The 25,948-nt window shown below is 40.2% G+C and overlaps 1 protein-coding gene across 6 annotated transcripts in view; it reads right to left on the bottom strand.

The window, feature by feature from the left end:
- Ncoa1 (nuclear receptor coactivator 1) overlaps window positions 1-25,948 on the bottom strand; it is a 229,845-nt gene that overhangs the window by 160,529 nt on the left and 43,368 nt on the right. For 5 of the 6 annotated variants that reach the window (XM_006515005.4, XM_030246598.1, NM_010881.2 and 2 more), the window contains exon 2: window positions 8,781-8,915. The gene's annotated coding sequence lies outside the window, so the exon portion shown is untranslated. Of the gene's footprint in view, window positions 1-8,780; window positions 8,916-22,877; window positions 22,971-25,948 lie in introns of those variants that run through there. The other variant, XM_006515006.4, reaches the window with a different exon arrangement.

A 25,948-nucleotide genomic window follows, 5' to 3' on the forward strand; every position in this document is an offset into this window, starting at 1 on the left:
CCTATGTTCTGTTTGTCTGTCTGTTTCTGTTCCTCCCTTTACTCAGACTCTGTATGTATCCAGCATTTCATTTCATATATTTCCCTATTCCCATAAACTAGCAGTTAGAAGTAGAGACTTGATCAGATTTGGATTCAAATTTAATTTAGAGGCAAGATTACTTCACGGGACGGCTGTACTGTAAATGCCCACTAAGTCTTCCTGTAATGTTAGCAGCCGCTGGTGACCTTTGCTTAAGATCAGGAATTTGTTCTAACTGGTGACATTCTGCTCCAATGCCCTTTCTCCTTCTATTAAATAAAACTTCTTGAGAAACCCTGAAGTATAGCTGGTTCCTAAGTATACTTCAAACAAAATTAAGCGTGGCAGCTTGTATGTTTATAAGCATCTTAGGGATTCACATGTAAAATACATGTAAAATGTATTCAATGTGAATCATTATATTGTTGTTATGCTTATCAATATGCTAAAGGTCTCCTCTTTGACCAGCCACAGCCCACTGCTTTTGCATCTTGATTGTTTTGCTAAAGCCCCTCCCTCTGCCCCCCCCCCCCTTTAAAAATAGCCTCATTGCAAAACTGTTTATGATCACAGATTGGAATCAGTTTGAGATGCAACCAATCTTATTCAACCTATTCCTTTTTTATTCTTTATTTTTACTAAAGTAAAAATTTCTAATTAAAAACTACCTGTCAGTAGATTGGCTGATATGATGGAACATGAGACATCAAGCAAGATTTTTCACTTACATCTACTTCCAGGAGTCTGTTGAATTAAAAAAAAAATTAAAGCATTATTATATCAAAGCTGATAACTAGATATTTTAATCTGAGTTGTTAGAAGACAAAGATTCCTACTTTTTTCATGCTAAAATTTATTGTTTTTCTTCTCTTCTGGATTAATTCCTGTATGTGATTCTATGTTAATTCCTAATGTGGGCTTCATTGTGACGTCTTATACATGCTTCTTATGCTCTTTGCTCATTACCCTCTTATGCCCCACACTGGTCCTTGCCCCCTTCTCCAGAACTGCTCCTTTAGCAGAAGATTGCTTTAGGTTTTCATATTCTTTTGTATTAGCAAATTAATCTTAGAATAGATTTTTTTCTACTGGGAAGAATATATTAGAATTTGATGTACTGAACCTTAAATCTTTTTTTAAAAAGATTTATTTATTTATTATATATGTAAGTACACTGTAGCTGTCTTCAGATGCACCAGAAGAAGGTATCAGATCTCATTGCAGATAGTAGTGAGCAACCATATGGTTTCTGGGATTTGAACTCAGGACCTTCAGAAGAGCAGTCAATGCTCTTAAGTACTGAGCCATCTCTCCAGTCCTTAACTCATTTTAATAATATATTCACAATATATTATAATATATTTTAATAATATATTAATAATTTCACAATATTAATTCTGCTAATCCAAGAATTTGGGAAGTTTTTGGATCTTCTGGTATTTTCTTTGATTTCTCCCTTTGCCTCCTGCTCCCCTAACCCCAGTTTTCTGTGAATAGGACTGCTCTGCGAATATCCCCTTCCCCTGTGTAGTTCAGGCTGTCCTGGAACTCTGTGTAGACCAGGCTAGCCTCAAACTCAGAGGTCCACCTTCCTCTACCTCCCAAAGGCATGCAGCACCACGCCTGGTCAGACCTAAGAGTTCGATGGTAGTGTTTTCTTGCAGTCTTTTGTGTATAGGATTATACTGTTTAAACACGGGGATAATTTGACTTCTTCCCTTTCTATTTGTATCTTTTATTTCTTCGACTTGACTTTTGCTGTAGCTGAGGCTGTGAGCACATTAGATAAGGATGTAGAGAGTTGGGCACCCTTGTCTCATATATAAAGGAAATGTTTCTGGTTTTCTCTACATGTAGTATACTGTTGGCTCGAAGGTTTGTCAATATATTCTGTATTAAGCTGAGATAGACACCTCCCTTTCCTAGCCTCTGCAGGACTTTCATCATGCAGGACTTTCATCTACATCTTGTGACTTCTGTACTTAAAATTATTTATGTTTTGTTTGTTTGTTTTTATTTTATCTTGTTTTTGTTTTTTTGAGACAGGGCTTCTCTGTATATCCCTGGCTGTCCTGGAACTCACTCTGTAGCCCAGTCTGGCCTCGAACTCAGAAATCCGCCTGCCTCTGCCTCCCGAGTGCTGGGATTAAAGGCATGCACCACCATGCCTGGCTGTTTGTTTTTATTTTTTTTAATTAGGTATTTATTTCATTTAGATTTCCAATGCTATCCCAAAAGTCCCCCACACGCTCCCCCACCCACCCACCCACTCCCACTTCTTGGCCCTGGTGTTCCCCTGTACTGAGGCATATAAAGTTTGCACAACCAATGGACCTCTCTTTCCACTGATGGCTGATTTTTGTTGTTGCTGTTATATTTGCTGATTTGTATATGCTGAACCATGTTTATTCTTACACCCCTTAAGTAAACTTGGTTACAGTGTATTGTCTTCTTTTTTTAAGCATCTTTTTTTATTATTAATTATTTATTTACATTTCCAATGTTGTTCCCCTTCCCTGTCCCCCCTCCCCTATGCCTTTAAGAGGGCGTTCCTCCATCCACTCCCCCTCCCCCACTACCCCTCTAGCATCCCCCTTCTCTGGAGCATCAGTCCCCTCCCACTCATTAGTAAAATTGTTCCACAGTTTTCTCTTTTTGTTGTTAGTTTTCCTGTCCTGCTTTTGTATCAGAATGGTTCTGGCTTCACATACATTTGTTACTGTTTCTCCTCTAGCTATTCTATGAAACACCCAGTGTTAGCTCTCCTTTAAAGGTTTGGTAGAATCCTGCAGCAAATGCTTTTATACAACTGTGTATAAGTTGTATATATAGGTCCTCTTGATTTAATTTTAGAAAGTTATATGTATCTAGATTTTCCAAGGGTGTTTGTTTGTTTGTTGTTATTTGTTTGCTTTGGAATACAGGTTTTCAAAGAAGTTTCTAATTGACCTCTGGATTTCAATAGAATATGTCCTAACATCTCCCTTTTCATCTCTAATTTTATTAATCTGGGCCTTCTCTCCAGTTTTAATTCCACTACAGTTTTTGTTTCTTTATTTACATTTCAAATGTTATCCCCTTTCCTAGTTTCCCTTCCGAAAATCCCCTATCCCCTCCCTCCCTGCTCCCCAACCCACCCACTCCCATTCCTGGCCCTGGCATTCCCCTATATTGGGGCATAGAGCCTTCACAGGACCTAGGGCCTCTCCTCCCATTGATGACCGACTAGGCCATCCTCTGCTACATATATAGCTAGAGCCACAAGTTCCACCATGTGTTTTCTTTGATTGGTGGTTTAGTCCCAAGGAGTTCTAGGGGTACTGGTTAGTTCATATTGATATTCCTCCTATGGGGCTGCAAACCCCTTCAGCTCAGTTGAAGCTGAATAACATTCTACTCAATGATAACTTGGTCAAGGAAGAAATCAAGAAAGAAATTAAAGACTTTTTAGAGTTTAATGAAAATGAAGCCACTGCATACCCAAACTTATGGGACACAATGAAAACAGTCCTAAGAGGAAAACTCATAGCTATGAGTGCCTCCAAAAAGAAACTGGAGAAAGCATACACTAGCAGCTTGACAGCACACCTAGAAGCTCTAGAACAAAAGGAAGCAAATTCACCCAAAAGGAGTAGAAGGCAGGAAATAAACTTAGGGCTGAAATCAACCAAGTGGAAACAAAAAGAATTATACAAAGAATCAACCAAACCAGGAGCTGGTTCTTTGAGAAAAATCAACAAGATAGATAAACCCTTATCCAGACTCACTAGAGGGCATAGGGATAGTATCCTAATTAACAAAATCAGAAATGAAAAGGGAGACATAACAACAGATCCTGAAGAAATCCAAAACACCATCAGATCCTTCTACAAAAGGCTATAGTCAACAAAACTAGAAAACCTGGATGAGATGGACAATTTTCTAGACAGATTCCAGGTACCAAAGTTAAATCAGGATCAGATTAACGATCTAAACAGTCCCATATCCCCTAAAGAAATAGAAACAGTCATTAATAGTCTCCCAACCAAAAGCTGGAAGAAGCTGAAGAGGAGGGGGACCGTAGAGGAGGAATAGCAGTCTCAATTAACCTGTATCCCTGAGATCTCCCAGACATTGAATCACCCACCAGGCATCATACACAAGCTGACATGAGGCCCCCAACACATATACAGCAGAGGACTGCTGGGTCTGGTTTCAGTCAGAGAAGATGCACCGAACCCTCAAGAGACTGAAGCCCCAGGTAGTCCAGAGGTCTGGTGGGGTGGGGTGGCGCATACTGGTAGAGACAGGGCTCTCCTATGGAGGAGGTATGGAATGTGGAACAATTGGAGGGTGAATTGGGAGGGGGAATAAAATTTGGAGTGTAAAAAAAACAAAAAAATATATGAATAAATAAATAAATGAATAAAAAAAAGTCTCCCAACCAAAAAAAGCCCAGGACCAGATGGGTTTAGTGCAGAGTTCTATCAGACCTTCAAAGAAGACCTAATTCCAACTCTCCTCAAACTATTGCACAAAATAGAAACAGAAAGTACTCTACCCAATTCATTCTATGAAGCCACAATTACTCTGTTTCCTTGATTCTTGTTCTTTTAATGTACATTTCATTAATTTCACCCGGTTTTCATTATTTATTTCTGTCTACTAATTTGGACTTGCCAGTTCTTTTTCTAAGATCTTATGATACAATCATTAAGTAATTTGAGTTCTCTCTGACTTATTTTTACATGCTTATTTATATTTGTGTGGATATATGCATGTATGTGTGTGTGTGTGTGTGTGTGTGCGCGCGCGCGCGTGTGTGCGTGCAACATCAAAAGTTAAACATCAGTATCGTCCTCAATAATTCTCCACATATTTTGTGATGCAGGCTCTCTCTTGTGTGTGTGTTGCGTGAGCACATGAGTGTGTAGGTATATGTGCCCATGTACATGAATGTGGAGGGCAAAGCAAGGCATTGAGTGTCTTCCTTTATCACTCTCTGACACACTGCATTGTAGAGTTTCACACTGAACTTGAGTTTGAGGCTGGCTAGACAGCAAGTTCTGGTGATATAAGCTCACTGAACCAGACACTCATGGATTTGGGTAGATTCGTTGGTGAGCAAGCCCCAAGGATCCTTCTGTTGCAGCCTCTTCAGCTATAAACTCCCCTCCTGAAAATGCCTTAGCCATATCCCAAAAGTTCAGGTAAGTTGACTTTGCTACTATTACTTGACTCTAGGAATTTTTAATTCCCTTACTTTTTATAACTTAGTAATTTAATCAGATAGGAAAATAGTTAAACTCTTAGAGATTGAGTTATTGTATGTATACATCAGACTTTATAAAGTCCATATATCTCATTTCTAACATCAAAACTTGTGATATTAATGAGATTGACCTATGTGAAATACTAAATCAGGCCCTCTGAAATAAGAAAAACAAAATTATCATTTGTCAATAAATATCTATTCAATTTACAAATTATGAATTCACAAACATGTAAACACATTCCCCTGGGTAGACAGCATATGATAGTGTGGCAAAACATAATTCTATAGTTGCTGACCATTTATTTCTTTACAATTTCTGAAAAGATATGGGTTTAGTGGACAAATGCTGCTTACAGCTATAATTCTTACTCTTTTCAATACTGAATCACGATTGAAAATAAATCATTGAATACTAATTCTATCCCTGAAAAAGATTAGAATATAAATTGATATGTTGCAATCTCTATACCAAATAATCTAAGACTCCCATTCCTATAGCTTTTTGTAGTTTTTCTGTAGTTGTTTGTGCTTTGAGCTGAAGGAACAAATGCAACTTCTCTGGGCTATAAGTAGTTTTAAAATAAATCAACCAATCAACAACCAAAACAAGACACAAATAAGAAAGCTCTTGTTCAGATCTTCAATGCTAACCAGCAACACCTAAATGAAGTGTTGGTATGTTCTCTGAATATCAGAGCTTTCCTTCTACCGAAAAACAAAATACCCGTTAGCATACATGTGACACTTTTGCTTTTCAAGATGGTATGCCTTTGATAAGACATTTTTGCCAAAAGCTCATTTTACTTTCTCTCCAAGCATAATATTTATCATTAACTTTGAAACTGGTTTTACAAGCCTCTCATTTGTAGCATATACTGAGATTTTTTTCTATGAAAAGGAAATTCCTAGTTACCTTAGTAGCAGGGCACTCTCATTTTAGTAATAATATTCATTAATTTCACTCCAAAACTCATTTACATTGTTTTATGCACACATTTCATGGCACCTCTCAATGCTAATTATTATAAAGAAGTTAAGAATCATGAATTCAGTTTCCTGGGGTGTCAGGAAAGAAGCCTGTGCCATCCATGAAGACCACAGCACAGCACAGCACAGGCCTCGCCCTTCCCTCATCTATTTACTCAAATTTGTGTCCAACTCTTTCCTCAGTCCAGACAAAAAAAACTTAAAGGTAGCACAGTAGTTGTGTAATGTTAATGAAGAACATATACTCTGGTAAATTTTGTAGGGCCTTAAATCATTCTCTCAAGTTTTACTGATCTCACTTTATTGGAATCAAACCCAGAAACACAATTCCATCATCTCAGAACCTAAACTTCTTTAAAACATTGTCAGAGACTTCAGTTCAAAGGTATTAGGAAACTTTCAATTCTCTTTATTTTCAAAAGGGAAAATTACCTCATGAAACCTTGCATTATGGGGAGGTAGGTATGTGAAGTCGATTAATTCAAAATTTTGACCAAGAATTTAAGCTACCTATTTTAAACTACAGAGAAAGTTTAGGAGTAGAATCCCAGCAACCACAAACAATTAGCAGGCAACTTCATATGATCATAATCCGTACACCCAAATCTTGCCTATTGGTAATACACAAACTAAGGGAATCAAAATCATGATTTTATGGTTATACATCATTTGTTTTCAGATGTTGATTTTAGTCTTGCTGGCCTCAGAGTACGTATGCTGAGTAGCCTATGTCATCAGCATCATTCATAATAAAGTTTTAGAGGAACTTACATCTTTCCACAAATCTAAAAACTATTTTTTTGTTTTATTGTAAACCTTGGACACTCAAATGATACTAAGTAGAGTTAAGAAGAAATGTCATATCTGAAAACAATAAGTACGATAGTTCTAAGAGTAAGACAAACCATTTATTTATGCATTACTTACCTTTGATTCAAAATGACACACACACAAAATAAACATGGGAAGGTACATGTATATATTACTAGATGCCAGTGACATTTTCCAAACGTGTTACCAAGGCAACATCACACCTGTACCTGATATGAGCTAACTTTTCTTTAAGAAAGTGATTGATTGCACCATCCTTTGATAGGAGGGAAGTCTTTTATAGCTAAGGCCAGTTTAGGATTACCACTGCACTATTCTTACTCTTTTTAATGTACTGCTTTCCTTATTTTCCTAACAATATGGAATGAATCCTACTAGTAGGTGACACATTATTCTTAGTTTTTGTTTTTGTTTTCTTTTGTTTTTTTTTCCGAGACAGGGTTTCTCTGTATACCCCTGGCTGTCCTAGAACTCAGTCTGTAGACCAGGCTGGCCTTGAACTTAGAAATCCACCTGCCTCTGCCTCCCAAGTGCTGATTAAAGGCAGGTGACACCACTACCCAGCTATTCTTAGTTTTTTATCTTTCTATTCTAACAAAATACTATTTTCTAAATTTCTGTAAAAATACCTATAAATGAATCAACTTTGCCTACCCCAACATACATTCTTTACATCTGTCTAGAAAAATATAGTAAAAAAACCAAATATTTCATTTTTTAAATGAAACACATAAATAACTCTCCCCTGTTTATAATCTGTATGCATTCTAAAAAACTAGATAACTGCTGTTGTTTTTGTTTCCTATGACATTACCTTCCTTTTTGGTTTTAGTTGTCTTATGTATCCACCCTGTGGTTTAGAGGAGTCACATGACTCTCTAGTATGTTTCTTGCCTTCCTCTTCCATGTGAAAGTAATCCATCAGACCCAAAGGTCCCATAAGAATAACAGTGACACTCCTGGACACTGAGTTTAAGAAAAAGGGAAAACAAGTTTCTAATAGACCCACAGAATGTCCTCACTAGAGGTCACACTATGAATGAGTGGGTGGGTCTGTTAGGATGTTGGATTTAGTGGTCAAAGTCAAGGATCATTACATAGTCAAATAACCACTAAATCGACTTTCTTTTTATCTTTGTTCTGTGGAAACAGGGTCTCAACCTCATGGTGACTCCCCTATCTCAGTCTTCTAAGTCCTGGGAATACAGGTGTGCAGAGGACACTCAGATATGGTCTACTTCAGTACTAATTTACCGAGTATTAATCTTATCATCAATACTCTTTGTTAGTTAGAAGAAACATATCTTCCAAAATCTAAATTTTTTTTCCTTGCTGACATTTTGGGGAAAGTGGAGTGAGGCAGGGAGCAGTGAACTGTTCTCTAAAAGCTACACACTTGAACATATAAGAAGATTTAAGGGGCTAGAGAGATGGCTCAGCTGTTAAGAGCACTGACGACTGTTCCAAAGGTCCTGAGTTCAAATCCCAGCAACCACATAATGGCTCACAACCATCCGTAATGAGATCTGATGAGCTCTTCTGGGGTGTCTGAAGACATCTACAGTGTACTTATATATAATAATAAATAAATATTTTAAAAATATTTAAATTTATAAAGCCTATATACAGAAATCAACATTACAAAGTCACTACCAACAAGTCAAGTTAATAAAACTGCCTCAAATACCTTTGAATAAGTAGAAAGTCTGAATGTTGGTGTCTTCATTTGGAAGCAAGGTCTCCTCCTATGAGATCTTGTCTGAAGGGCCGTGGTTTTACCATCAGATCAGTTCCAGTTACATTTCCTTTAGTATGGACAGATCTAAAACAGAAGGAAAAAGGGACACTTAGGGCACAGAAATCACGATGGATTCACTATTTCCCTGAAAGCACACAAGGATTCTTAGATGCTCTAATTAGTTGAAAAATGGCAATTCTCACTCATGTCACTGCTGCAGGTGGGAAAGAAATTAAATCAAAGATTAAAGGTATAATAGGAAAATACATAACATTGCTCAGAAGTTGACCGATAATTTTAAGGTCTGATAGCTTATGGTGATCTGCAGCAAACTGAGTGTGCACTGTTGCAAAGCCACCAGGGGCCTCAGACTCTGCTCACACAGAGCTGCTACAGTCGTTGCAGTGGCCTCTACACCCTCTACACCCTGGCCCAGGTAATACCACACAATGGGAAGAACAGGAGTTCAGAATAAGATAACTCTGCAATAGCAAAGAGCCCAGTGTCATGGACAGTGCTCATATCTGGGATACTGGCAGTGCTGAGCGCTCCTATTCCACCTCAAAGTTGCCACCAAACAGTGGGCACTGCACAGCCAGGGCCTTCTTAAGAGGGTGAGACCTACTGGCTCTAGTCTTCCAACTCAGGGTGAAGTTTGCATGCTAGGAAGCTAACCCTACCAATTATGAGCTGCATTCCCAGCCTAAGTACCAACTCTTCTTTAACATTTCTCTAGATTACAAAAACAGATAATCAAGCTTCAGAGATGATCATTCTATCAGATCAATTTAGGAACCTGGGCTACTTAATTCTACCTGTGGCTCCCAGGACTGACATCCAATCAGCTTTATTCAGAACACTAACCATCTGGCCAGCTACCTTCTCTCCTAGTCTCATACCCAGTGTTCTCTGCTTTTTCACCCACCCCATTTATTCCACAACTGCAGTCCTTTATTCCACACAAATGGCCAAGTGTGTGGAAAAAAGTGTTCAGCATCACTAATAAACAGGGAAATGCAAATCAAAACCACAATGAGATATCATCTCACTTCAATAAGAATGGCTACTATCAAAAAGACAAAAGGCAGTAAGTGCTGATGAGGATGTAGAAGAACGGGAACCCTTGTTGCACTGTGGTTGGAAATGCAAATTACTACCTCCATTATGGAAAACAGTGTGGAGATTCCTCAAAAAATAAAAATAGAACTACCATATGATCCAGAAATCCATTTCTGGGTATATATCCAAAGGAAATGGAATCAGTGCATCAAAGAGACATCTGCACTGCAATGTTACTGCAGCACTATTCATAATAGCAAGAGATGAAAACAGCTGAAGTGCCCATCAACTGATGAATGGGTAAAGATAATGTGCTATACACACCCAATGGCGTATAGTCAGCCATAAAACAGACTGAAATCCTGTCATTTGTGACAACATGGATAGAACTGAAGATAATTACATTAATTGAAATAAGCCAGTAACTGAAAGATGAGTACTGCAAAATCTCGCTCCCATGTGGCATATAAAAAGTTGATCTTGGAGATGTTAAGAGTAAAATGATCATTACTAGAGAGGCTGGGAGATTAGGGGAGGGAGGGAGACTGAGCAATAGGTACTAACTTAGATAGAAATAACAAATTCTGGTGGTCTGTTGTACAGTGTTTTAACAATGTAGTAAGTACTTCAGAGAGGTTGAGGGGAAGTTTTGTTTTTTGGGTTTTTTTTACCACAAAGAAGTGATAAATGTTTGAGGAGACAAGTGTTTAACTTGATTAAGAACATTCCATAATGAACATATACATATGTTCATTACATATCCATCACATGCTAGGGAGGTACAGACAAGTAGATCCCTGAAGCTTCCTGGCTAGACAAGCCTTGGTTATGTGGCAAGTTTTAGGCCCATGAGATTCTATCTCAAATAAGCAAGGTGGATAGTAGCTGAGGAGCAAGAGCTGAGATTGTACTTTGAGCTTCACATGCATATGCCTACATGTACCTATGCATTCGCAAAGACAAACATGAGGGGAAAAATCACATGATATTCCACAAATAAGTATGACTTTAGTTTTCATCCATCATTTAAAAAAGATACATTTAAAAATTCAACCCCATCATTGTATGGATTATGTATAAATTAAAAATTACGTAGAATAATCTTGAATTGGAATTAGGGAAATAGCTCAGTGGGCTGAGAGCTTGCTGCACAAGCATGGGACCTAAGTTCAGATTCCCAGCACTGGGTGTTTTGTTTGAGCATCTGTCACCCAAGGAATGAAGACAGGCGGTACTCCAGGGTCCAGCTGGAATGAAGACAGGCGGTACTCCAGAGTCCAGCTGGAATGAAGACAGGCGGTACTCCAGGGTCCAGCTGTATTGATCAGCTTGGGATTCAGTGAAGAGACCATGTCTCAAAAAAAATAATAATGTGAAAAATACCCAACACTGGCTTCTGGCCTCCTTGTGTAAATACTTATATGTGTGCTCACATGTGTGCAGACACACAAATACATACATACATACATACATACATACATACATACACTTGTAAAATTTTAAATCTTAAAGATGTTTATTCTATTAATAAATGAGTTCCCTTCTGTGTTGTTTTATCTTTTCTCTCAAGCTGACTCTATGACTCTATCTGAAGCCAATTAACTGTCTACCCACTGAGAAATAGAGGGACACTCCTCAAAGTGACAAGTCTCAAAATCTGAAAGCAGCCAACCATCACTAAAGGTTGTTGTCAATTGGCTTGAGAGAAATGAAACAATGTACAAGAGATAAAGGCCAATAGATGTTCTGTTCTACTTGGAGGATCAGTAATGCTTCACTAAAGAGTGAAGAAATAGTCCCTTGCCGGGCATGATGGCCCACGCCTTTAATCCCAGCACTCAGGAGGCAGAGGCAGGTGGATTTCTGAGTTTGAGGCCGGCCTGGTCTACAAAGTGAGTTCCAGGACAGCCAGGGCTACACAGAGAAGCCCTGTCTCAGGGGAAAAAAAAAAAAGAAGAAGAAGAGGTAGTCCCTCTGGTTGAATTTTCATAAATGAGGCAAAAAAAGGAAAACGGAAAACATTATAGAAGATTAGTGAGAACAGCATACACCTTGTCAAGAATTCTGGTGGTTCAAATAAGCAATGTCCCCAGTAGACTCACGTTTTTGAACACTCAGCTCCTGGGTGGCAACACTGATTGGGAAGGCTATGGAACCTTCAGCCTTGCGATGGGAAGGTCATCACTAGGGCTGGGCTTTGGGAGCTGATACCTTTGCCATTCTTCTTGTTTTCTCTCTGCTTCCTCTATGTAGATAAACATATGAGAGCCAACTTCCTGCTTCTGCTACCATGCCATGCCTTTCCCCCATGACGGACTCTATCCCACTGGAACCATAAGCTAAAACAGGCCCTTTCTCTTCTAAGTTTGCTTGTGTGTATTTTATCATAGCAACAGCAAAGTAACCAATAAGGAAACTAGTGCCAGGACACTGGGGTTGTTGCTATAAAGAACATGGAAGGGTTTGGAACATTGGACTACTGAATGCTGTAAGCAGAGCCTACTGGGCCCTTCTAATAGAAGCCTTGCAGACAGCTCTGCTGAAAGGTAATGAAGGCAGTGGAGGTACGATTCATGAGGTTTTGAGCTAAACAGGACACTATTAACAACTGGGCTAGAAGCCTTCCATGTGACATTTTGGCAAAGAATCTGGCTGTATTCTGCCCAGGTCCTGGGAATTTGCATCAGATAAATTAAAATGCAACAGGCTAATTTCTTTGGCAGAGTTTTAAGACAGTGTAAGACTGAGTCTCTGGTATGGTTATTATTGACTACTCTTGTGCAGTTCTACAGTGAACAAAAAAAGCAACAAGTGAGGCAGAAAGGAATAGAAATATGTAGCTTGGTGAGGAAGCTTAAGCTTTCAGTCAAGTATTTTTGAAAAGAGGTAGTAATTGTTAAGGAGATTAATTACTAGAGAGAGTCTCTTACTCTGCACTGAAAAAATTGAAAAGGTGTCCTGGGGGCCAGACCCCAACTTGTGGAGAGAAACCTCCAACTTATGAAGAGAATCTAGGAATTACTTGATCCTAGCAAGCAATTGCCTAGTAAGGCTTTCATTGGCTTCAGTGTATAGAAGCTGCTGTAGTTGTGATCTAAGGGTGCTGGGGGGCATCTTAAGCTAACATCTGAGTGTGGTAATCTCATTAATGTGGAAATGGTTTTAGAGACAAGAAAGAGACAAGATTGAAGAGGTCATGGACTGCTTTCCCCCAGTTTCTGAGAACCACGGAGGATAGGCATTGTGTAGCAGGACTGAGGTACCTGTTAGTAGATCTTAGGAGGCCACTGGTAAAGCAGTAAAGGTGAAGCCCAGAATACAGTGGAGACACTAAGATGTCAGAGATGCCAGGGCTGTGGGATAGCAAGGTGAGCAGCATACAGAGAGTCCATCCAGCCCAAAAGGAAAGATGTATGTGCCAAGCAGCAAAACTGAAGGGGGTAGCAATGTACGCCCTTTGAAACTGAAGACCTAACATGTGACAGGATTTAGCATTTGCCCTGCTAGGCTTCAGCCTTGCTTTGGTCCATGTGTTTCTCATTGTATCATCTGTTCCATTTTGGAGTGCTAGCATATTTAGAAACTCTGGAATTTGTTCATTTGTTTTTAACTTACAGGAGTTGACACAGGTAAGAGATTGCCTTGTGTCTCACGATACACTCTGGGCTTTGGCTTTTTGAACAGTAATGATTGAGGGGGCTTTTGAAGAAGCTGGACTAAATGCATTTTTGCATCATAGTGGCCATGAGCCTGTTCTTTCTCTCTGCTTCCGGTGTGTGGTGGGAATCTGATCAGCCACGTTAGTGCTCCTGCCACATGCTTACTTTCCGCAGCATGACAGACGTGCTCTCTCTGGGACCATGGACGAAAATAAGCCTTTTCTCCCTCACATTGCCTTCCTCAAGGTGTTTTATCACAGCAACAGGAAAGGGGCTAATACAGACTCTAAGCAGCTCCACTTTTACACAGAAGGCAGAAAGCCACAAAAGCATGCATGCCATCCCTGAGGTGGAAGGGGGTATCTATCTGTTTTCTCTCTCTCTGTTTTCTCTCTCTGTTTTCTCTCTCTGTTCTCTCTCTCTCTCTCTCTCTCTCTCTCTCTCTCTCTCTCTCTCTCACACACACACACACACTTCTCTTATTCTAACAATGATGCAGAATGGAGCAACCTAATTCATGTGTAATTTACAAAGTAAACCTAGTAAAATTCCCCCTTGGAGGAATAAAATTCCTGCAAAGAAAGACTGCAAACTGTTAGGTAAATCACAGGAAGTGAAGTGGCTAGTATACAATAGTTTAATAAGAACTGATCTGAAACTTTAGTGAATTCTTCAAAATGTAGGATAAACCAGTATGTCACTTTGGAATAGCTAAGGCGCCCCAGACACAAAGACTTAACTGGACAATGATCCACATATCTTCAAGTTTAGTGAAAACCTGTTTCAAAAAATAAAGGTGGAGAATGGTCCTGAAGATGACTTCCATGTGCATGTAAACAATCATATACACATGCCTACAGAGAGAGAGAGAGAGAGAGAGAGAGAGAGAGAGAGAGAGAGAGAAAGGGAGGGAGGGAGGGAGGGAGGGAGGGAGGGAGGGAGAGAGGGATAGGGAGAGAATAGGAGGCCAGAGGAGCCCTACATTATTCGAGCAGTATATGTGGGTGGGGTCTAGGAACAGGTCTAAAAGCTTGTCTGTTCTCCAATTGGGAAAATAAACAACAAAACAAACAAACAAACAAAAACTCAAAACAATAAAATCCCTTTCACTTCAGTGTCCAAGCAAAGTCCACTGCTTAAAGGGAGAATGAGATCAAAATACTTAGGCCTCAGGGGAAGGGAATGTGGTTTGGAAAAACACTCAGCATAAGAAACAAAGATCATTGTTGCTAGGGTTGAAGAATGGGAAAAGGTAACAGGCAAGGGATGCTACACAAATCACAAGGACACATCTCCTACAACTAGGGGAAGTGAAGGTATTCCTGCCCAGGACTAATCACAAATAAACGGTAGAATATGACTTCCATAAGGAGTAAGGGCAAGAATGTGGACAAAGCCCAAGCCTCAATGCCAGACTGCAATTCCTTATGGATCAGAATAAGAGAGGAGCCCACCCTACACACAGCACAGCAAAGAGAAGCACTAATCCATCATTAGGAGGACAACCACACAAAGTACAACTCCTCTGCAGAACAGATGTGCAAAGGCTGAAAGGTGAGGGTGGTAGAGAACACAGAGGGGAGGAAGCACGTAATGCCAGACGTAGTGCTCTAGACACAAGAGAACAGAGACTGAGTGCATGGGAAACCGGAAATATATATGAAGACATATAGCAACTAACAAAACCAAAAATGATAAAGCTGTTGAAAGCATACAGACTTTAGTGTAATCAAAGTATTAAAGAATCTAGTTAAAAAAAAAAAAAGTGGACCAGCAAGTGTGAAAAATGTGGAGGGAAGTTCTCCAGGCAAGAGAAGAGTGCCTAACAAAAAAAAAGCGCTGGAGAGGAAAAGAAATACACTTGTTTTTTCCTCTTTTTTTTTCTCTTTTTCATTTTCATGTTTTTGTGTATGATGTGCAAGTATGTGTACATGTTACATGTATGTAGATAAATGTGTGTGTGTGTCTGTGTGTGTCCATGCACATTGTTTCACATGGATGTGGAGGCATGAGGCTGATGGCAGGAAACATCCTCTATCAATCTTCCATCTTATTCAATGAGGTTGGGTCTCTCAATCAAACCCAGAACTTACCAATATGGCTAGACTTGCTAGCCAGCTTGCTCTAAGAATCCCCTAGAATATTTGACTTCCAAAAATAAAATTACAAACAGCTTCCATAACAACAAACATTTGCGTGAGTTCTGGGGGTAAGACCTCTGTCTGGTCTTCATGCTTGTGGGGCAAGTAATGAAGTACCAAGCCTTTTTTCCCAGCTCTCCTCTTATTTATGTTTACTTCAGGTTATTTACTAATTAGGCAAAGAATAATATAATTATTGTAGGGTAAAAACACATATAGAAATAAATATTACAGAAAAAAAGAAAGAAAGAAATGAGACCAATTTTTCATAAGTCTATCACATGACATATGGAGTACATATTATTTTAAGCAAAATGTGATATTGAAAACATGTATTTTTAAACATTTGTTTTGTTTTTCAGACAAAGTCTTCCTATATAGTTTTGGTTGTCCTAGAACTCCCTATACAGAGCAGGCTAGCCTCGAACTTTGATCCACTAGCCTGTGCCTCCTAGTGCTGGGACTGAAGTTGGCTAAGATATACATCTTTAAAAATCTTGGAATAATAGTACTCACAAGCAACAAATATTCTCCCAACATCATTCTCTGCACACAAAGAACTTTCAATAAAGCCTAGAGACACACATGCACACCACATGCACATATTCATTAAAAAAAGGCAAAGAAATACTTAGGATAAGTTCAACAAAATAAATGAAAGATTGATGTGCTCAAAATAAATCAAGCACTTCAAGATACTGTCCTGAAAACAGAATGTTAAACCATAACTATCTGCAAGATAAATATATGACAAAGAACCTATTTCTACAATGTAATTGTTTAATATAGCAAGAAAATAACTATTCGATAAAATAATAGGAAAATGTCTGAAAAATGCAAAGATGACAACTCTACCACACAGCCTAGGGATCTAGTTTGTGTATTTAATCTTCTGCTAATCCTTTGCCTCCTCACTAACCCACTCCTGTCGGGATGGAGCAGTCATAGTCTACCTAACCCACTCCTGTCAGGATGGAGCAGTCATAGTCTACCTAACCCACTCCTGTCGGGATGGAGCAGTCATAGTCTACCTAACCCACTCCTGTCAGGATGGAGCAGTCATAGTCTACCTCAAACAAAGAAGTAGCCACAAGTGAAGCACAGTTGTGCTTTTCAGCTTGAGTTACCCATGCTCAATGGTAGTCCAAAATATTAAATAGAAAACACCAAAACCAATCTATAACTTTTAAATTGTATGCCACTCAAAGTAGTCGTGTGTCATCCACTCTGAAATGAAGATGACAAATTCTTGAGGTGTTCTCAGAATGTCAACAGTAGCCTGAGGCTATGTCCCACTGCCTAGGTCATTCATCCTGTTTCAGATGATGACATGGGCACTGTAACATCTCATGTCATTACTGGAAGGGTAAGTACAGTATTCTTACAGTACACCTTCATGCTGGTGATGCAACCAGAGCCTTGGGAACACTAGCCACGCCTTTTACCAGTAAGCCTCATTCCCAGACTCTTCCTGTATATACAGCTCATCTCATTTCATTTTTATAGAAAATGAAATCCTCATCCTTTAGGCAATTTCACAATATATTATAAGATATATGTCATTTAATTACTCTCTCACTGTACTGCTTCCAATATTTTGACACAGCCATCAATGCTATGTTATGCAGGAAGCAGAATTACTAGGCTAAAGAATATCTGCATTTGAATTATGGTAACTTTTGTTTTGTTTTGTTTCATTTTAAGATAGAGCCTTTCTATATAGACCTAGCTACCCTGGAACTCATTATATGACCATCCTGGCCTTGAACTCACAGAGATCCTCCCACCTCAGCCTCCCAAGTGCTGAGACTAACAGCATACGCCATTCATTATGATACTTCTGATGAGCTGTGTTCCACTAACTTTACCTGGGCTTTAGAAAAACAGGGGATGTGTCATCAACTTTCCATATCAGGTTAAATTCTTATAGAACAGCTCCAATTACCAAGTAAAGGTGTTTTGAAAGCTTTAATCTAAGATAAATTTGTATAGAGTGAAAATAAGAGGTTTTTAAAAATATATTTATTTCATTTCTCAAGACCGAGTCTCGGTCAGGCAGTGGTGGCACACGCCTTTAATCCCAGCACTCGGGAGGCACAGGCAGGCAAATTTCAGAGTTTGAGGCTAGCCTGGTCTACAGAATGAGTCCAGGACAGCCAGGGCTATACAGAGAAACCCTGTCTCGACAACAACAACAACAAAAACAAAAACAAAAACAAAAACAAAAAAATAAGACAGAGTCTCATGCTATACCGTAGTCTGGCCTAGAACTGGCTATGTAGCCCAGGCTGGCATTGAACTTGCAATCTTAAAGTCTATGTTTGGCAAACATTGCAAGTACAGGTATAAGCTACCACACCAGGCTAAAAAGACTTGTAGTAAGGCCTTCTGTGATTTTAAAATCTTTAAATTATGATAATTTTTATCTAACATTTATAAAATCCAATTTCTAACATGATTACAAATTGGAATATAAGATCAATCAAAACCATGTAAATACAATTAAAGAATTAGATCATGTGATAGGTGATATGGCCATGTGCTGTCCTGCAAAGATGACTGATGCCGATTCTTTCCTTCCAAGTGATGAGACTTCACTTCTCAGACCCTCCACCCTCGCTGGCCCTGTGTCTTGCTCTGACCAGGTGATATGATGGAAATGATATCCTTAAGCTCCAGAGCTGGACAGGACCAGCAGCTTCCCTGTTTGACTCTTAGAAGCCAGAAGATGATGTAAGAAATCTGAACATCTATCTAATATCACAATGTTGTGGAGAGGCCATGGTAGATACTTGGGAGTGTCAGTCATATGAGTGAAGTTACAGACAGAACAGCCCAGAGGAGCAAGCAACTGACTAAGTGTGATCCCAGTCAGAGCACACGGGAGCAGAAGGCCCAGGTAACTGCTGCCCACGTTCTGGTCCCGTATAACTGTTCAAAGGAAAAAGTTGTTTACACCATCAAGTTTAGGGGTAATATTTGTTCTGTGTCATTAAAGCAAATGAAACAGATACTATCAAGCTTATGGTAGCAGCAAATTATAAATACTGAATATCAGAATTCAATCTACCTATTCCAGGCTGTAAATTCTCATTAGTTGACAAGAAGAAAACATGTAAAATTTTTATCCAAACTATATGAAGTTATTCCAGGACTAATGAGTCTAGTGGACTTAGTTTCAGAGGTAATTTTAGAAAACACACATTGTTTAAATGATATTCCTTACTGAGAGTTTCTGAACAGACAGACGAAATATTAAGTCAGAGCTGAACATACAGGCATTTTCATGTCATGGGAGACCAAGGTGACATGATTTTGATATTTTTGTTCTTTGAAGGCTTAATGCAAGGAACTAGATGAATGCATAATTAAGAGATTCACCAGATTGTCTTCCCCAAAGCTGATGTTTTAAGTGGGCTTTTGATGGCCATGAAGTGACTATCAATTTTTGGTTAAATTTATTTATAATAAATATCTTACAATATTGGTCAAAGGTATATATTTACGGCCCTAAAGTCTCCCCCAGATCTCTCCTGAACTGCTCTCATGATAAACACCTTATTTTCCTTAACATATCCCCAAAAAGTACCTTGCTCTTGACATATTTAATGTTAAATAGCCTCTGTTCAAAGAGCCATTTCTTCTCAGTCACTAAGTGCAGTACCCACTTGAATCCAGCCCCTTGGGAGAAAATGACGCACAAATCATTTAAGATTCTTCATTGTAAGATAGGCAAATGGGATCACTTATTTAACTATTAATTTTTATCAATGCGAATTCGAGAATATTTAAGTTTTGCTTGCATTATAATCAGTTACTATGGGCTTGGTTTGTTTTGGTTGCTGCAGCCTTGGCCATTGGGTGCTTTTTACAGGTTGGTTTCTCTTCCTTCTGCCAAGCCACTGCCCTTTCAGTTTTCCAATAGTCCCTGCTCCAACCCTGAAATCACACATTCTTAAAAAGCTTTAGCTCACTTGCCCTCCCTTCCTTCCTTCCTTCCTTCCTTCCTTCCTTCCTTCCTTCCTTCCTCCCTCCCTCCCTCCCTCTCTCCCTCTCTCTTTCTTCCTTTCCTTTCCTTTCCTTTCCTTTCCTTTCCTTTCCTTTCCTTTCCTTTCCTTTCCTTCCTTTTCTTTCTTTGTTTCCTTTCTTTCCTTCTTTTCTGTCTTCTTTCGTTCTTTCCTTCTTTTCCTTCCTTTCTCTCTCTCTCTCTCTCTCTCTCTCTCTTTCTTTCAAATAGTATTAGCCCACACAGTCTGGGTGCTGTGTTTAAGTGCTACTTGGCATTACTGTCTCTGTGCCCTCCTGACAGAGCTAAAGAATGAGGTTCATGTCATTGCTCGTGTATACATCCACAATCATTTCTGAAGCTGTTAACTACACTAAACTCAACAAGCACTCATACTAATGTCTTTAACACACAGTTCATTATAGTCTTCCTCTCACTTAAAACTTCACTCCTCAAAGTGAGAAACCTCTCTCCACCTGCTCTCATTTCCTTATGTTTCTAATGCCTATAGTCTTTTCAATTATCCTACCTTTTTAAATCCTAAAACAAAATCCTCATTTTAGATGTGTCTAAGAATATGACCTAGAAAATCTGTCTGTTTACTCTACCAGATTGATTTTTTAAAATATCGATAACTATATACTGTGGTGATTTGACTTAGCTAGGCTCAGATACTTGAGTATGTGGTGCCCAGTTGGTGGAACTCTTTGGGAAGGATTGGGAAGGGTGGCCTTGTTGGAGAAGGTGCCGCTGCGGGGTGGGCTTTGAGGTTTCAGAAGACTCATATGATTCCCAGTTAGCTCTCTTTCCCTCATGGATATGGATCAAGACGGGAGCTCTCAGCATTCCTTCACTCTGACATCGTGAACTCTAACCTCTGAGACAGAAGCCACAAATGCTGTCCTTTATACATGGCCTTGGTCATGCTGTTTTATCATCACAATAAAAAAGTAACCGTGACACTTTGCAGATTGTTTCTACCTTAAGTCTCTTTTCTGAACTTTAAAATCTGAATGGCTATCAGTTAGATCTCAACTTAGGTACCCTATAAGCAACTCTTAGTAAACTTGTTATCCTTCCTTAATCTTCTTCAGGGCTCACCTACTGAATGTAGTCATTCTTGGCATCATCATCATCTATTTACCTGCAAAAGCTTCTGCATCAATCTAGCATCCAACCACCAAAACCTAAACCTACTTATGATCTCCATCTTTATGATCCTACTATAGCCAGTCTATTATGACCTCGACCTAAAAATATTTATTACTAGAACAAAAGAATTAGTAAGGCAATCCCTTAGTTGATCTCACTGCCTCTAATCTCACCTGCCTCTAATACAATTATACTCTAGCTTAAGTGATCTTTTATAAAATAAACTAGATCATATCTATATGACTTCTGCATTACTAAAAATCCTACCATAGTTCCCCTTTCTCCTAAGATAAAGTCCAAATAACCTGCCATTGGTTTCCTGATTCTACATGACACCTGCCCAGTTTACCCCTGCATGATAACCTATTTTTTTTATTTCATATTCTTTGCAAGTTATCTAAAATCTCAGTTTCCTCCTACCCCCACCTCCTGATTACTGTGATTATAACCATGTACCACATACAAGCCAAATTTTCAACTAGAATCTTCCTAGTGTTTTAATCCAAAGGTGCAGCTTTTTTTTTCATTAAATTTGAGACTAGATTCCAACCAATCTGATTATCTTTTGAAAATAATTCCCTAACCCTTTACTCCCACCAATAACTGGAGAATTTTCTCTTATCCTTAAACAATAGCAGTATGAGTAGCATATTTCTAATCATCTTTACTTGGTGAGTTTTTTTTAAAGGTGAGACTCTAGCAACATTTTCTTTGAGCATTTGCTTATTACTAATACATAATCTTGCCAAGAAACATCAGCTTTTATATAGTGGACGCCTGGGCCTGGCTACTGTGTATGCTATCTTTTTTGTCAAAATATCAGGCTCTTCCCAAAATTCTGCAAAACTATTTGTAATAATATCCTAATCCACCAGTGTGTTTTTCTGGAGTGTCCAAGCTTCTTTTCAGTATAATTTTAGTTCAGAATGAGTGGTGTCATTTTCCAAAAGCTTTTACCTGTATCATAACACATTCCCTTTAAGCCTAAGAACTCTGTGATTTTTTTAAAACATGTTACAGTGCTATAATTATTTAACAGGTAGCCATCTGCTGTGAAAACTCAAATTGTTCCTTCTCTTGAGTTACAGAGTCATTTTCCCTCCTATTAGTTTACTGTCTGCTCACATCTACAAAGGGAACGGCTTACATTCTTTCAGAACTGGGAGCTATGACTGGATCTTTCAAGGACTATTTGGACCCATGCTTAAACTATGCTTTTTTAAGTGTTCATTTGTGTTAAACTTGGAACCAAATCAGCTGGTTCCATAGCCTCCTCTTGGGCTGCAAAGGCCAGCCTCCCATGGCACCTGGGAAGAGGCTGGCCTCCCATGGCACCTGGGAAGAGGTTGGCCTCCTATGGCACCTGGGAAGAGGCTGGCCTCCCATGGCACCTGGGAAGAGGCTGGCCTCCCATGGCACCTGGGAAGCAGCTGCCAAGGCTAGCCTTGGTAATCGGACTTGCAGCAGTAACTGCAGACTCCCTTAGTCAAGCAGGATTAGCTTTAGTTGCACAAGAACAAATACCTGTGGTTGGAATGGAGAGGTTTATTTTTCTATTGTAAAAGGTCTGGGAAAAAATGTCATTTGGGATAGACTGGCAGCTCAATAGCCACACAGAGCCCCAGATTATTTCACTTTCTCTTCCTTCTAGCCTTGCTCCATGGCATCCAGTGTTCCATATCATCTTATGGCCAAACAAAACAAAAACAACAACAAACCTACCACCAAAGCCACAGCAACTACATTCATGTCCTAACAGAAAACAAGAGGAAAGGATAAGAGCTCCTGAGGTTTTCCAGATGAGTCCATTCCCTTTAAAGAACATTCCTAGAAGCCCTGCCCAAAGACTTCTGTTTATAGCCACCAGGAAGTGTCATTTCATAACTGTGCTCAGTGACATGCCCACAGTAAGGCAGTTATGTTACTAAGAAAGAAACGGAGAATAGACATTAGGCAGGGAACCAGCAGGCTCTACTTCATCATTTTTTTTCTCTCAAACAAGGTTCTAGACTTTCAGTGTTATTAATACCAAATTAAATCCAGGAGATCGAAATGCATGTTCTCCCTCAGGCAGGCAGGCAGGCAGCAGGCAGGAGGCAGGCAGGCAGGCAGGCAGCAGGCAGGAGGCAGGCAGGCAGGCAGGCAGCAGGCAGGAGGCAGGCAGGCAGGCAGGCAGCAGGCAGGAGGCAGGCAGGCAGGCAGGAGGCAGGCAGGCAGGCAGCAGGCAGGAGGCAGGTAGGCAGGCAGCAGGCAGGAGGCAGGCAGGCAGGCAGGAGGCAGGCAGGCAGGCAGCAGGCAGGAGGCAGGCAGGCAGGCAGGCAGCAGGCAGGAGGCAGGCAGGCAGGCAGCAGGCAGGCAGGCAGGCAGCAGGCAGGCAGGCAGGCAGCAGGCAGGAGGCAGGCAGGCAGGCAGGCAGCAGGCAGGAGGCAGGCAGGCAGGCAGGCAGCAGGCAGGAGGCAGGCAGGCAGGCAGGAGGCAGGCAGGCAGGCAGGCAGGCAGGAGGTAGGCAGCAGGCAGGCAGGCAGGCAGGAGGCAGGCAGGCAGGCAGGCAGGCAGCAGGCAGGCAGCAGGCAGGCAGGCAGGCAGGCAGGCAGGCAGGCAGGCAGGCAGGCAGGCAGGCAGGTAAGTAGGTAGGGCAGAACCTCATGTGTTTTAAGGCTGCCTTAAATCAAATCAAGCCACTAACTCTTTAAAACATTTTTTTTTTGAAATACTGTGACAAAACAGAATCTCTTCATACTATGTTTGCATAATTGGTTTTCAAAGACTATGTAGCCCTAGATGTCCTGGCTGATCTTGAACTCACAGAAATCCACCTGCTGGATTTAAGGTGTGTTCCACTATGTTGGCATGATTTTTTTTTTTTTTTTGGAGGCAGTTTTGTTGGCAATCTAGACTCAAACTTGCAATCTTCCCAACCTTTTGAGAGCTTTAGTGCTGGTTATAGGTGTGTGCCACACTATGCCCAGCTTCAAAGGACTCAGAATTGAGTACTTTTTAGCATGATGGTTAAATGGAAGACAGAAAAGGGGCACTCTCTTGGACCATGATAGACTTGCAGTTCAAGTAACTAAGGAGAATAAGCACATAAGAAGTAAGGAAATATTTCTGCTCAAGCCATATATTTGATTGTAACAGGAGAAAGTAAAAACATCAAGTAAACAGCCGGGCATGGTGGCGCACGCCTTTAATCCCAGCACTCAGGAGGCAGAGGCAGGCGGATTTCTGAGTTCGAGGCCAGCCTGGTCTACAGAGTGAGTACCAGGACAGCCAGGGCTATACAGAGAAACCCTGTCTCGAAAAAAAAAAAATCAAGTAAAAAGATAACAATTGTATAATGTCTGTAGGTGAACGATAAGAAACTAGCAGAGAAAGGCAGAGGCTGATGACAAAGGGCCAATAGGAATTAGTTCACTCTCCCTTCACCTCCACACCCTGCTGCTGCTGCGAGGGTGCTCACAGACCTCTAAATGTCTGCAGCACAGGCTCACAGTGGGCTGCACCTTACTCCACTGACTCAATGCCCTGTACTCTGCTCTTAGAGGCCTGCACCCACCCCACACTCTATGAAGCTGTCTGGTCACCTCTTAATTGCCACATACGCTACTGAGTGCGTATTTACCCTTTGGTATCTGGCACTGCTGACCACTCCTTTCCTTCTCTGATTTTCATGATACTAGTCTCGGTTTACCTCTCTCTCTCTCTCAGCTTTTCTTTCCTCTCTTGCCTATGCTTGCAGCTGGTTTTGCACAAAGCTCCCAAATAGTAGCAGTCTGTCTATATTTCCTGAATTTTATCACCTTTGAAATAACAAATCAAACTACCACTCTCATCACGTGACTTTTCAATCTTAATGAAGTCCAGATATTTGCTTCTAAATCCAAACCCTCACCAGTCAGCAGACTATGCTTTTCTGTATGGTTGTCTTACAGTTTAATCTCTATAAACGCAAGTGCCACAACAGCATCTTTCATTCTCCTTCAAAAACTGCTTCCAACCTTCAATTTGCTCTAATGCCATGCTCTCAAGTAACATCATCTCGGGCCACACAACCAAACTCAAGAACCTAAAGGGGATTCCAGGATTCTCCATTCTCTTTTCTAATCCTGCATACAATCTTCATAACTTAACACCTCTGTTATGAGCTTCCTCTATCTGTATCCCTACTACAAATAACTTTAGTTCAGGAACTCATCACAACACTGAACCCCAAAAAGGTCCCTGCCACCAATAAAGTGTTCCACTTCAACAACTTGTGCTTCTCATTCCCCAGATCTCTAGTTGCCTCTTTTTAAATAATTTATGAGCATTTTATACTTTTATGAGTATTGATTGGTGTTTTGTCTGCACGTATGTCTGTGTGAGGGTAGGACTAGTGCTACGGACAGTTGTAAGCTGCACATAGGTGATGGGAATTGAATCGAGGTCCCCCGGAAGAGCAGTGACTTCTTAACCACTGAGCCACTCCAGCTCTAACTGCCTCTTTTTCACAAAAGTTTGCTCTTGTTTTAAAACTTCTTGTCTCTTTAAAGGGTATAAGAAACTCATTGTATAACATGACTAACCACATTTACTAGATACTACAATGACTAGAACTCTGTTGTAACTTATTACTTGACCCTAAAGTCTCCTGTTTATTGGTTCCGTTTTATGGTACTGGTTTAGTGAAACATTCGGTGATGCTTGTTTCTGTACTTACGATCCTGTTACACTCTGCTGAATTTGATACTCCTTACTATGGAAGTAACACTCATCTCGCACTGGTTGCAGGAGTGGAGGAGAACACAGCATGCCACGAGGCAGGATTACTATCTGGTCTTACAGGTATAAGCTTAGCTAGTTATCCTGGGCGCTTCCCAGAAAGGTAGAGCCAGTTGTTCCACGCCTCTTAGCCATGGAGCAGACCATCTGTTTGGATCTAACTGTTGTTAGAATGTACAGCACTCAGAGCTGCCTGGTTGCTAAGTTGCAGCAATGCTAAACAATCACTCTATTAATTATTCTGGGAACTTTTCTGCTCCTACTCATATCCCACCTCTCTGGGCATGAGTATCACCCACAGAAACCCTATTTTTAGAAATTCACCAGTTTCTGAATTAC

The sequence above is a fragment of the Mus musculus genome, chromosome 12 (genome assembly GCF_000001635.26).
Source record: "Mus musculus strain C57BL/6J chromosome 12, GRCm38.p6 C57BL/6J".
Lineage (NCBI taxonomy): Eukaryota > Metazoa > Chordata > Mammalia > Rodentia > Muridae > Mus > Mus musculus.